Here is a 13,103-nt window from a genome sequence, read left to right on the forward strand (position 1 = left end):
AAGTTTAAAGTTGCTATTTCCATTAAATCTCGTTAATTAGAAAAACGGTGATTTACACCTGCGGCGGAACAAAATTCCGTTCCGCCCAGCGTCTGGCTCGAACCCACGACCCTGGGATTAAGAGTCTGACGCTCTACCGACTGAGCTAGCCGGCTACCTCGGTGAATACCTGCCGGGTAGCACGCCACACAGTACTCGTTTGGGTTGGGTGGTCCCATACAGAATCTCTCCATGATGCCTAATGTTTTCCTAACGTCACACTCGTCACGTACTTCACTTTTATGTCATAATCATTTCTGAGAGGTAAAGAAATTGCATGACAACATGCAGAGCTAGTGGCGTCAAAATTAACACACATACTTTATGTGACTCAAAAGCCGAACGAGTTACTTTCCGACGTTGTTTTAGATGTGCAAGTGATAGTCAAAACTCGCTGTGTCGGCACTCTGAAGACCATTTCGCTAGTTAACACCGGTCTTGTTGTGTGTGTTTCAAGCTGAAGAGCATCTCCAAGCAAAAAATGGTCAACAGCAACATTCAGACTGTTTCGTACTGCTCAATTGCTACATTAAAACGTTATGTTTCTTTTTCAGAACTGGAAAAACACAAGCGTGACAGCATTCGAACCTGTAATCTTCAGATCCGAAGTCCGACGCCTTATCCATTAGGCCACACGGTCACTGACGACCAACATTTACATGTATACGACTCATCTCGAAACGCTCACACCCCTGAGGATTTGTGTTTTCGTTCCGCACAGCCGCTGCCCCTTGCTCTTTCCCACCCATTCGTTACATTCAACCTCTGACGTGACCGACCAAATATAGACTGAGAAACAAGACCACACACTTTGTGCATTCGGAATCGAAGGCAGGGCGTCCCTCGCCGCATTTGCTACGATTGCCATTTGCTACTTCTGCAGAAGCGGCGGCGGCGACGACGACGACGAATATCGCGAGAGGCTCTGAGATATGTGAGAAATACATCTATAAAATGTAATTCAGACTTCCTCGTCCCACTTTATGCTGTACCGCTTTGGCAAATGCTTTATCTGCGCCATTCGCCTTAATCGCATCTGAGAGTAATTTTTAAAAAACGCCTGTCGCTAATTGTTCGTCATCACAGGTACTGTTTGCAATACGGCCACGACGCGCAACTGATTTCCGAAATTCATCTTTCTCCTGTGAGGATGGAACTTACGACCCCTGGTTTATTACACCAGTGCGCTACCACTGAGCTAAATAGGCGCGGCCTAGCGGTGCTCTTGGGTACTTCGTCCTTACGGTCGTCTGCATCATCAGACTTTAGCTGACAACACTTCATATTACCGGCTAATATTTGCAGCTATGGCGACAAATTACTGCTTGGCTACACATCTGACACGTAACTGATGTGGTCTCCAAACAACAACACTTGCATTTCAGAACATGTCTTTCACACATGTCTACAAAATCACCTTCACCTTCAAATACAGTTTCCTTGCGACTGACAGAGACGTAGGCAAAGTTTAAAGTTGCTATTTCCATTAAATCTCGTTAATCAGAAAAACGGTGATTTACACCTGCAGCGGAACAAAATTCCGTTCCGCCCAGCGTCTGGCTCGAACCCACGACCCTGGGATTAAGAGTCTGACGCTCTACCGACTGAGCTAGCCGGCTACCTCGGTGAATACCTGCCGGGTAGCACGCCACACAGTACTCGTTTGGGTTGGGTGGTCCCATACAGAATCTCTCCATGATGCCTAATGTTTTCCTAACGTCACACTCGTCACGTACTTCACTTTTATGTCATAATCATTTCTGAGAGGTAAAGAAATTGCATGACAACATGCAGAGCTAGTGGCGTCAAAATTAACACACATACTTTATGTGACTCAAAAGCCGAACGAGTTACTTTCCGACGTTGTTTTAGATGTGCAAGTGATAGTCAAAACTCGCTGTGTCGGCACTCTGAAGACCATTTCGCTAGTTAACACCGGTCTTGTTGTGTGTGTTTCAAGCTGAAGAGCATCTCCAAGCAAAAAATGGTCAACAGCAACATTCAGACTGTTTCGTACTGCTCAATTGCTACATTACAACGTTATGTTTCTTTTTCAGAACTGGAAAAACACAAGCGTGACAGCATTCGAACCTGTAATCTTCAGATCCGAAGTCCGACGCCTTATCCATTAGGCCACACGGTCACTGACGACCAACATTTACATGTATACGACTCATCTCGAAACGCTCACACCCCTGAGGATTTGTGTTTTCGTTCCGCACAGCCGCTGCCCCTTGCTCTTTCCCACCCATTCGTTACATTCAACCTCTGACGTGACCGACCAAATATAGACTGAGAAACAAGACCACACACTTTGTGCATTCGGAATCGAAGGCAGGGCGTCCCTCGCCGCATTTGCTACGATTGCCATTTGCTACTTCTGCAGAAGCGGCGGCGGCGACGACGACGACGAATATCGCGAGAGGCTCTGAGATATGTGAGAAATACATCTATAAAATGTAATTCAGACTTCCTCGTCCCACTTTATGCTGTACCGCTTTGGCAAATGCTTTATCTGCGCCATTCGCCTTAATCGCATCTGAGAGTAATTTTTAAAAAACGCCTGTCGCTAATTGTTCGTCATCACAGGTACTGTTTGCAATACGGCCACGACGCGCAACTGATTTCCGAAATTCATCTTTCTCCTGTGAGGATGGAACTTACGACCCCTGGTTTATTACACCAGTGCTCTACCACTGAGCTAAAGACGCGCGGCCTAGCGGTACTCTTGGGTACTTCGTCCTTACGGTCGTCTGCATCATCAGACTTTAGCTGACAACACTTCATATTACTGGCTAATATTTGCAGCTATGGCGACAAATTACTGCTTGGCTACACATCTGACACGTAACCGATGTGCTCTCCAAACAACAACACTTGCATTTCAGAACATGTCTTTCACACATATCTACAAAATCACCTTCACCTTCAAATACAGTTTCCTTGCGACTGACAGAGACGTAGGCAAAGTTTAAAGTTGCTATTTCCATTAAATCTCGTTAATTAGAAAAACGGTGATTTACACCTGCGGCGGAACAAAATTCCGTTCCGCCCAGCGTCTGGCTCGAACCCACGACCCTGGGATTAAGAGTCTGACGCTCTACCGACTGAGCTAGCCGGCTACCTCGGTGAATACCTGCCGGGTAGCACGCCACACAGTACTCGTTTGGGTTGGGTGGTCCCATACAGAATCTCTCCATGATGCCTAATGTTTTCCTAACGTCACACTCGTCACGTACTTCACTTTTATGTCATAATCATTTCTGAGAGGTAAAGAAATTGCATGACAACATGCAGAGCTAGTGGCGTCAAAATTAACACACATACTTTATGTGACTCAAAAGCCGAACGAGTTACTTTCCGACGTTGTTTTAGATGTGCAAGTGATAGTCAAAACTCGCTGTGTCGGCACTCTGAAGACCATTTCGCTAGTTAACACCGGTCTTGTTGTGTGTGTTTCAAGCTGAAGAGCATCTCCAAGCAAAAAATGGTCAACAGCAACATTCAGACTGTTTCGTACTGCTCAATTGCTACATTAAAACGTTATGTTTCTTTTTCAGAACTGGAAAAACACAAGCGTGACAGCATTCGAACCTGTAATCTTCAGATCCGAAGTCCGACGCCTTATCCATTAGGCCACACGGTCACTGACGACCAACATTTACATGTATACGACTCATCTCGAAACGCTCACACCCCTGAGGATTTGTGTTTTCGTTCCGCACAGCCGCTGCCCCTTGCTCTTTCCCACCCATTCGTTACATTCAACCTCTGACGTGACCGACCAAATATAGACTGAGAAACAAGACCACACACTTTGTGCATTCGGAATCGAAGGCAGGGCGTCCCTCGCCGCATTTGCTACGATTGCCATTTGCTACTTCTGCAGAAGCGGCGGCGGCGACGACGACGACGAATATCGCGAGAGGCTCTGAGATATGTGAGAAATACATCTATAAAATGTAATTCAGACTTCCTCGTCCCACTTTATGCTGTACCGCTTTGGCAAATGCTTTATCTGCGCCATTCGCCTTAATCGCATCTGAGAGTAATTTTTAAAAAACGCCTGTCGCTAATTGTTCGTCATCACAGGTACTGTTTGCAATACGGCCACGACGCGCAACTGATTTCCGAAATTCATCTTTCTCCTGTGAGGATGGAACTTACGACCCCTGGTTTATTACACCAGTGCGCTACCACTGAGCTAAATAGGCGCGGCCTAGCGGTGCTCTTGGGTACTTCGTCCTTACGGTCGTCTGCATCATCAGACTTTAGCTGACAACACTTCATATTACCGGCTAATATTTGCAGCTATGGCGACAAATTACTGCTTGGCTACACATCTGACACGTAACTGATGTGGTCTCCAAACAACAACACTTGCATTTCAGAACATGTCTTTCACACATGTCTACAAAATCACCTTCACCTTCAAATACAGTTTCCTTGCGACTGACAGAGACGTAGGCAAAGTTTAAAGTTGCTATTTCCATTAAATCTCGTTAATCAGAAAAACGGTGATTTACACCTGCAGCGGAACAAAATTCCGTTCCGCCCAGCGTCTGGCTCGAACCCACGACCCTGGGATTAAGAGTCTGACGCTCTACCGACTGAGCTAGCCGGCTACCTCGGTGAATACCTGCCGGGTAGCACGCCACACAGTACTCGTTTGGGTTGGGTGGTCCCATACAGAATCTCTCCATGATGCCTAATGTTTTCCTAACGTCACACTCGTCACGTACTTCACTTTTATGTCATAATCATTTCTGAGAGGTAAAGAAATTGCATGACAACATGCAGAGCTAGTGGCGTCAAAATTAACACACATACTTTATGTGACTCAAAAGCCGAACGAGTTACTTTCCGACGTTGTTTTAGATGTGCAAGTGATAGTCAAAACTCGCTGTGTCGGCACTCTGAAGACCATTTCGCTAGTTAACACCGGTCTTGTTGTGTGTGTTTCAAGCTGAAGAGCATCTCCAAGCAAAAAATGGTCAACAGCAACATTCAGACTGTTTCGTACTGCTCAATTGCTACATTACAACGTTATGTTTCTTTTTCAGAACTGGAAAAACACAAGCGTGACAGCATTCGAACCTGTAATCTTCAGATCCGAAGTCCGACGCCTTATCCATTAGGCCACACGGTCACTGACGACCAACATTTACATGTATACGACTCATCTCGAAACGCTCACACCCCTGAGGATTTGTGTTTTCGTTCCGCACAGCCGCTGCCCCTTGCTCTTTCCCACCCATTCGTTACATTCAACCTCTGACGTGACCGACCAAATATAGACTGAGAAACAAGACCACACACTTTGTGCATTCGGAATCGAAGGCAGGGCGTCCCTCGCCGCATTTGCTACGATTGCCATTTGCTACTTCTGCAGAAGCGGCGGCGGCGACGACGACGACGACGACGACGACGACGACGACGACGACGACGACGAATATCGCGAGAGGCTCTGAGATATGTGAGAAATACATCTATAAAATGTAATTCAGACTTCCTCGTCCCACTTTATGCTGTACCGCTTTGGCAAATGCTTTATCTGCGCCATTTGCCTTAATCGCATGTGAGAGTAATTTTTAAAAAACGCCTGTCGCTAATTGTTCGTCATCACAGGTACTGTTTGCAATACGGCCACGACGCGCAACTGATTTCCGAAATTCATCTTTCTCCTGTGAGGATGGAACTTACGACCCCTGGTTTATTACACCAGTGCGCTACCACTGAGCTAAATAGGCGCGGCCTAGCGGTACTCTTGGGTACTTCGTCCTTACGGTCGTCTGCATCATCAGACTTTAGCTGACAACACTTCATATTACCGGCTAATATTTGCAGCTATGGCGACAAATTACTGCTTGGCTACACATCTGACACGTAACCGATGTGGTCTCCAAACAACAACACTTGCATTTCAGAACATGTCTTTCACACATGTCTACAAAATCACCTTCACCTTCAAATACAGTTTCCTTGCGACTGACAGAGACGTAGGCAAAGTTTAAAGTTGCTATTTCCATTAAATCTCGTTAATCAGAAAAACGGTGATTTACACCTGCAGCGGAACAAAATTCCGTTCCGCCCAGCGTCTGGCTCGAACCCACGACCCTGGGATTAAGAGTATGACGCTCTACCGACTGAGCTAGCCGGCTACCTCGGTGAATACGTGCCGGGTAGCACGTCACACAGTACTCGTTTGGGTTGGGTGGTCCCATACAGAATCTCTCCATGATGCCTAATGTTTTCCTAACGTCACACTCGTCACGTACTTCACTTTTATGTCATAATCATTTCTGAGAGGTAAAGAAATTGCATGACAACATGCAGAGCTAGTGGCGTCAAAATTAACACACATACTTTATGTGACTCAAAAGCCGAACGAGTTACTTTCCGACGTTGTTTTAGATGTGCAAGTGATAGTCAAAACTCGCTGTGTCGGCACTCTGCCGACCATTTCGCTAGTTAACACCGGTCTTGTTGTGTGTGTTTCAAGCTGAAGAGCATCTCCAAGCAAAAAATGGTCAACAGCAACATTCAGACTGTTTCGTACTGCTCAATTGCTACATTAAAACGTTATGTTTCTTTTTCAGAACTGGAAAAACACAAGCGTGACAGCATTCGAACCTGTAATCTTCAGATCCGAAGTCCAACGCCTTATCCATTAGGCCACACGGTCACTGACGACCAACATTTACATGTATACGACTCATCTCGAAACGCTCACACCCCTGAGGATTTGTGTTTTCGTTCTACACAGCTGCTGCCCCTTGCTCTTTCCCACCCATTCGTTACATTCAACCTCTGACGTGACCGACCAAATATAGACTGAGAAACAAGACCACACACTTTGTGCATTCGGAATCGAAGGCAGGGCGTCCCTCGCCGCATTTGCTACGATTGCCATTTGCTACTTCTGCAGAAGCGGCGGCGGCGGCGGCGACGACGACGACGACGACGACGACGACGACGACGACGACGACGACGACGAATATCGCGAGAGGCTCTGAGATATGTGAGAAATACATCTATAAAATGTAATTCAGACTGCCTCGTCCCACCTTATGCTGTACCGCTTTGGCAAATGCTTTATCTGCGCCATTCGCCTTAATCGCATCTGAGAGTAATTTTTAAAAAACGCCTGTCGCTAATTGTTCGTCATCACAGGTACTGTTTGCAATACGGCCACGACGCGCAACTGATTTTCGAAATTCATCTTTCTCCTGTGAGGATGGAACTTACGACCCCAGGTTTATTACACCAGTGCTCTACCACTGAGCTAAAGAGGCGCGGCCTAGCGGTACTCTTGGGTACTTCGTCCTTACGGTCGTCTGCATCATCAGACTTTAGCTGACAACACTTCATATTACCGGCTAATATTTGCAGCTATGGCGACAAATTACTGCTTGGCTACACATCTGACACGTAACCGATGTGCTCTCCAAACAACAACACTTGCATTTCAGAACATGTCTTTCACACATGTCTACAAAATCACCTTCACCTTCAAATACAGTTTCCTTGCGACTGACAGAGACGTAGGCAAAGTTTAAAGTTGCTATTTTCATTAAATCTCGTTAATCAGAAAAACGGTGATTTACACCTGCAGCGGAACAAAATTCCGTTCCGCCCAGCGTCTGGCTCGAACCCACGACCCGGGGATTAAGAGTATGACGCTCTACCGACTGAGCTAGCCGGCTACCTCGGTGAATACCTGCCGGGTAGCACGTCACACAGTACTCGTTTGGGTTGGGTGGTCCCATACAGAATCTCTCCATGATGCCTAATGTTTTCCTAACGTCACACTCGTCACGTACTTCACTTTTATGTCATAATCATTTCTGAGAGGTAAAGAAATTGCATGACAACATGCAGAGCTAGTGGCGTCAAAATTAACACACATACTTTATGTCACTCAAAAGCCGAACGAGTTACTTTCCGACGTTGTTTTAGATGTGCAAGTGATAGTCAAAACTCGCTGTGTCGGCACTCTGCCGACCATTTCGCTAGTTAACATCGGTCTTGTTGTGTGTGTTTCAAGCTGAAGAGCATCTCCAAGCAAAAAATGGTCAACAGCAACATTCAGACTGTTTCGTACTGCTCAATTGCTACATTACAACGTTATGTTTCTTTTTCAGAACTGGAAAAACACAAGCGTGACAGCATTCGAACCTGTAATCTTCACATCCGAAGTCCGACGCCTTATCCATTAGGCCACACGGTCACTGACGACCAACATTTACATGTATACGACTCATCTCGAAACGCTCACACCCCTGAGGATTTGTGTTTTCGTTCCGCACAGCCGCTGCCCCTTGCTCTTTCCCACCCATTCGTTACATTCAACCTCTGACGTGACCGACCAAATATAGACTGAGAAACAAGACCACACACTTTGTGCATTCGGAATCGAAGGCAGGGCGTCCCTCGCCGCATTTGCTACGATTGCCATTTGCTACTTCTGCAGAAGCGGCGGCGGCGGCGACGACGACGACGACGACGACGACGACGACGACGACGACGACGAATATCGCGAGAGGCTCTGAGATATGTGAGAAATACATCTATAAAATGTAATTCAGACTTCCTCGTCCCACTTTATGCTGTACCGCTTTGGCAAATGCTTTATCTGCGCCATTCGCCTTAATCGCATCTGAGAGTAATTTTTAAAAAACGCCTGTCGCTAATTGTTCGTCATCACAGGTACTGTTTGCAATACGGCCACGACGCGCAACTGATATCCGAAATTCATCTTTCTCCTGTGAGGATGGAACTTACGACCCCTGGTTTATTACACCAGTGCGCTACCACTGAGCTAAATAGGCGCGGCCTAGCGGTACTCTTGGGTACTTCGTCCTTACGGTCGTCTGCATCATCAGACTTTAGCTGACAACACTTCATATTACCGGCTAATATTTGCAGCTATGGCGACAAATTACTGCTTGGCTACACATCTGACACGTAACCGATGTGGTCTCCAAACAACAACACTTGCATTTCAGAACATGTCTTTCACACATGTCTACAAAATCACCTTCACCTTCAAATACAGTTTCCTTGCGACTGACAGAGACGTAGGCAAAGTTTAAAGTTGCTATTTCCATTAAATCTCGTTAATCAGAAAAACGGTGATTTACACCTGCAGCGGAACAAAATTCCGTTCCGCCCAGCGTCTGGCTCGAACCCACGACCCTGGGATTAAGAGTCTGACGCTCTACCGACTGAGCTAGCCGGCTACCTCGGTGAATACCTGCCGGGTAGCACGTCACACAGTACTCGTTTGGGTTGGGTGGTCCCATACAGAATCTCTCCATGATGCCTAATGTTTTCCTAACGTCACACTCGTCACGTACTTCACTTTTATGTCATAATCATTTCTGAGAGGTAAAGAAATTGCATGACAACATGCAGAGCTAGTGGCTTCAAAATTAACACACATACTTTATGTGACTCAAAAGCCGAACGAGTTACTTTCCGACGTTGTTTTAGATGTGCAAGTGATAGTCAAAACTCGCTGTGTCGGCACTCTGCCGACCATTTCGCAAGTTAACACCGGTCTTGTTGTGTGTGTTTCAAGCTGAAGAGCATTTCCAAGCAAAAAATGGTCAACAGCAACATTCAGACTGTTTCGTACTGCTCAATTGCTACATTAAAACGTTATGTTTCTTTTTCAGAACTGGAAAAACACAAGCGTGACAGCATTCGATCCTGTAATCTTCACATCCGAAGTCCGACGCCTTATCCATTACGCCACGCGGTCACTGACGACCAACATTTACATGTATACGACTCATCTCGAAACGCTCACACCCCTGAGGATTTGTGTTTTCGTTCTACACAGCTGCTGCCCCTTGCTCTTTCCCACCCATTCGTTACATTCAACCTCTGACGTGACCGACCAAATATAGACTGAGAAACAAGACCACACACTTTGTGCATTCGGAATCGAAGGCAGGGCGTCCCTCGCCGCATTTGCTACGATTGCCATTTGCTACTTCTGCAGAAGCGGCGGCGACGACGACAACGACGACGACGACGAATATCGCGAGAGGCTCTGAGATATGTGAGAAATACACCTATAAAATGTAATTCAGACTGCCTCGTCCCACCTTATGCTGTACCGCTTTGGCAAATGCTTTATCAGCGCCATTCGCCTTAATCGCATCTGAGAGTAATTCTTAAAAAAACGCCTGTCGCTAATTGTTCGTCATCACAGGTACTGTTTGCAATACGGCCACGACGCGCAACTGATTTCCAAAATTCATCTTTCTCCTGTGAGGATGGAACTTACGACCCCTGGTTTATTAGACCAGTGCTCTACCACTGAGCTAAAGAGGCGCGGCCTAGCGGTACTATTGGGTACTTCGTCCTTACGGTCGTCTGCATCATCAGACTTCAGCTGACAACACTTCATATTACCGGCTAATATTTGCAGCTATGGCGACAAATTACTGCTTGGCTACACATCTGACACGTAACCGATGTGGTCTCCAAACAACAACACTTGCATTTCAGAACATGTCTTTCACACATGTCTACAAAATCACCTTCACCTTCAAATACAGTTTCCTTGCGACTGACAGAGACGTAGACAAAGTTTAAAGTTGCTATTTCCATTAAATCTCGTTAATCAGAAAAACGGTGATTTACACCTGCAGCGGAACAAAATTCCGTTCCGCCCAGCGTCTGGCTCGAACCCACGACCCTGGGACTAAGAGTCTGACGCTCTACCGACTGAGCTAGCCAGCTACCTCGGTGAATACCTGCCGGGTAGCACGTCACACAGTACTCGTTTGGGTTGGGTGGTCCCATACAGAATCTCTCCATGATGCCTAATGTTTTCCTAACGTCACACTCGTCACGTACTTCACTTTTATGTCATAATCATTTCTGAGAGGTAAAGAAATTGCATGACAACAAGCAGAGCTAGTGGCGTCTAAATTAACACACATACTTTATGTGACTCAAAAGCCGAACGAGTTACTTTCCGACGTTGTTTTAGATGTGCAAGTGATAGTCAAAACTCGCTGTGTCGGCACTCTGCCGACCATTTCGCTAGTTAACACCGGTCTTGTTGTGTGTGTTTCAAGCTCAAGAGCATCTCCAAGCAAAAAATGGTCAACAGCAACATTCAGACTGTTTCGTACTGCTCAATTGCTACATTAAAACGTTATGTTTCTTTTTCAGAACTGGAAAAACACAAGCGTGACAGCATTCGATCCTGTAATCTTCACATCCGAAGTCCGACGCCTTATCCATTAGGCCACACGGTCACTGACGACCAACATTTACATGTATACGACTCATCTCGAAACGCTCACACCCCTGAGGATTTGTGTTTTCGTTCTACACAGCCGCTGCCCCTTGCTCTTTCCCACCCATTCGTTACATTCAACCTCTGACGTGACCGACCAAATATAGACTGAGAAACAAGACCACACACTTTGTGCATTCGGAATCGAAGGCAGGGCGTCCCTCGCCGCATTTGCTACGATTGCCATTTGCTACTTCTGCAGAAGCGGCGGCGGCGGCGACGACGACGACGACGACGACGACGACGACGACGACGACGACGAATATCGCGAGAGGCTCTGAGATATGTGAGAAATACATCTATAAAATGTAATTCAGACTGCCTCGTCCCACCTTATGCTGTACCGCTTTGGCAAATGCTTTATCTGCGCCATTCGCCTTAATCGCATCTGAGAGTAATTTTTAAAAAACGCCTGTCGCTAATTGTTCGTCATCACAGGTACTGTTTGCAATACGGCCACGACGCGCAACTGATTTCCGAAATTCATCTTTCTCCTGTGAGGATGGAACTTACGACCCCTGGTTTATTACACCAGTGCGCTACCACTGAGCTAAATAGGCGCGGCCTAGCGGTACTCTTGGGTACTTCGTCCTTACGGTCGTCTGCATCATCAGACTTTAGCTGACAACACTTCATATTACCGGCTAATATTTGCAGCTATGGCGACAAATTACTGCTTGGCTACACATCTGACACGTAACCGATGTGGTCTCCAAACAACAACACTTGCATTTCAGAACATGTCTTTCACACATGTCTACAAAATCACCTTCACCTTCAAATACAGTTTCCTTGCGACTGACAGAGACGTAGGCAAAGTTTAAAGTTGCTATTTCCATTAAATCTCGTTAATCAGAAAAACGGTGATTTACACCTGCAGCGGAACAAAATTCCGTTCCGCCCAGCGTCTGGCTCGAACCCACGACCCTGGGATTAAGAGTCTGACTCTCTACCGACTGAGCTAGCCGGCTACCTCGGTGAATACCTGCCGGGTAGCACGTCACACAGTACTCGTTTGGGTTGGGTGGTCCCATACAGAATCTCTCCATGATGCCTAATGTTTTCCTAACGTCACACTCGTCACGTACTTCACTTTTATGTCATAATCATTTCTGAGAGGTAAAGAAATTGCATGACAACATGCAGAGCTAGTGGCGTCAAAATTAACACACATACTTTATGTCACTCAAAAGCCGAACGAGTTACTTTCCGACGTTGTTTTAGATGTGCAAGTGATAGTCAAAACTCGCTGTGTCGGCACTCTGCCGACCATTTCGCTAGTTAACACCGGTCTTGTTGTGTGTGTTTCAAGCTGAAGAGCATCTCCAAGCAAAAAATGGTCAACAGCAACATTCAGACTGTTTCGTACTGCTCAATTGCTACATTAAAACGTTATGTTTCTTTTTCAGAACTGGAAAAACACAAGCGTGACAGCATTCGATCCTGTAATCTTCACATCCGAAGTCCGACGCCTTATCCATTAGGCCACACGGTCACTGACGACCAACATTTACATGTATACGACTCATCTCGAAACGCTCACACCCCTGAGGATTTGTGTTTTCGTTCTACACAGCCGCTGCCCCTTGCTCTTTCCCACCCATTCGTTACATTCAACCTCTGACGTGACCGACCAAATATAGACTGAGAAACAAGACCACACACTTTGTGCATTCGGAATCGAAGGCAGGGCGTCCCTCGCCGCATTTGCTACGATTGCCATTTGCTACTTCTGCAGAAGCGG

Source organism: Schistocerca gregaria, unplaced genomic scaffold (genome assembly GCF_023897955.1).
Source record: "Schistocerca gregaria isolate iqSchGreg1 unplaced genomic scaffold, iqSchGreg1.2 ptg000178l, whole genome shotgun sequence".
Taxonomy (NCBI): Eukaryota; Metazoa; Arthropoda; class Insecta; order Orthoptera; family Acrididae; genus Schistocerca; species Schistocerca gregaria.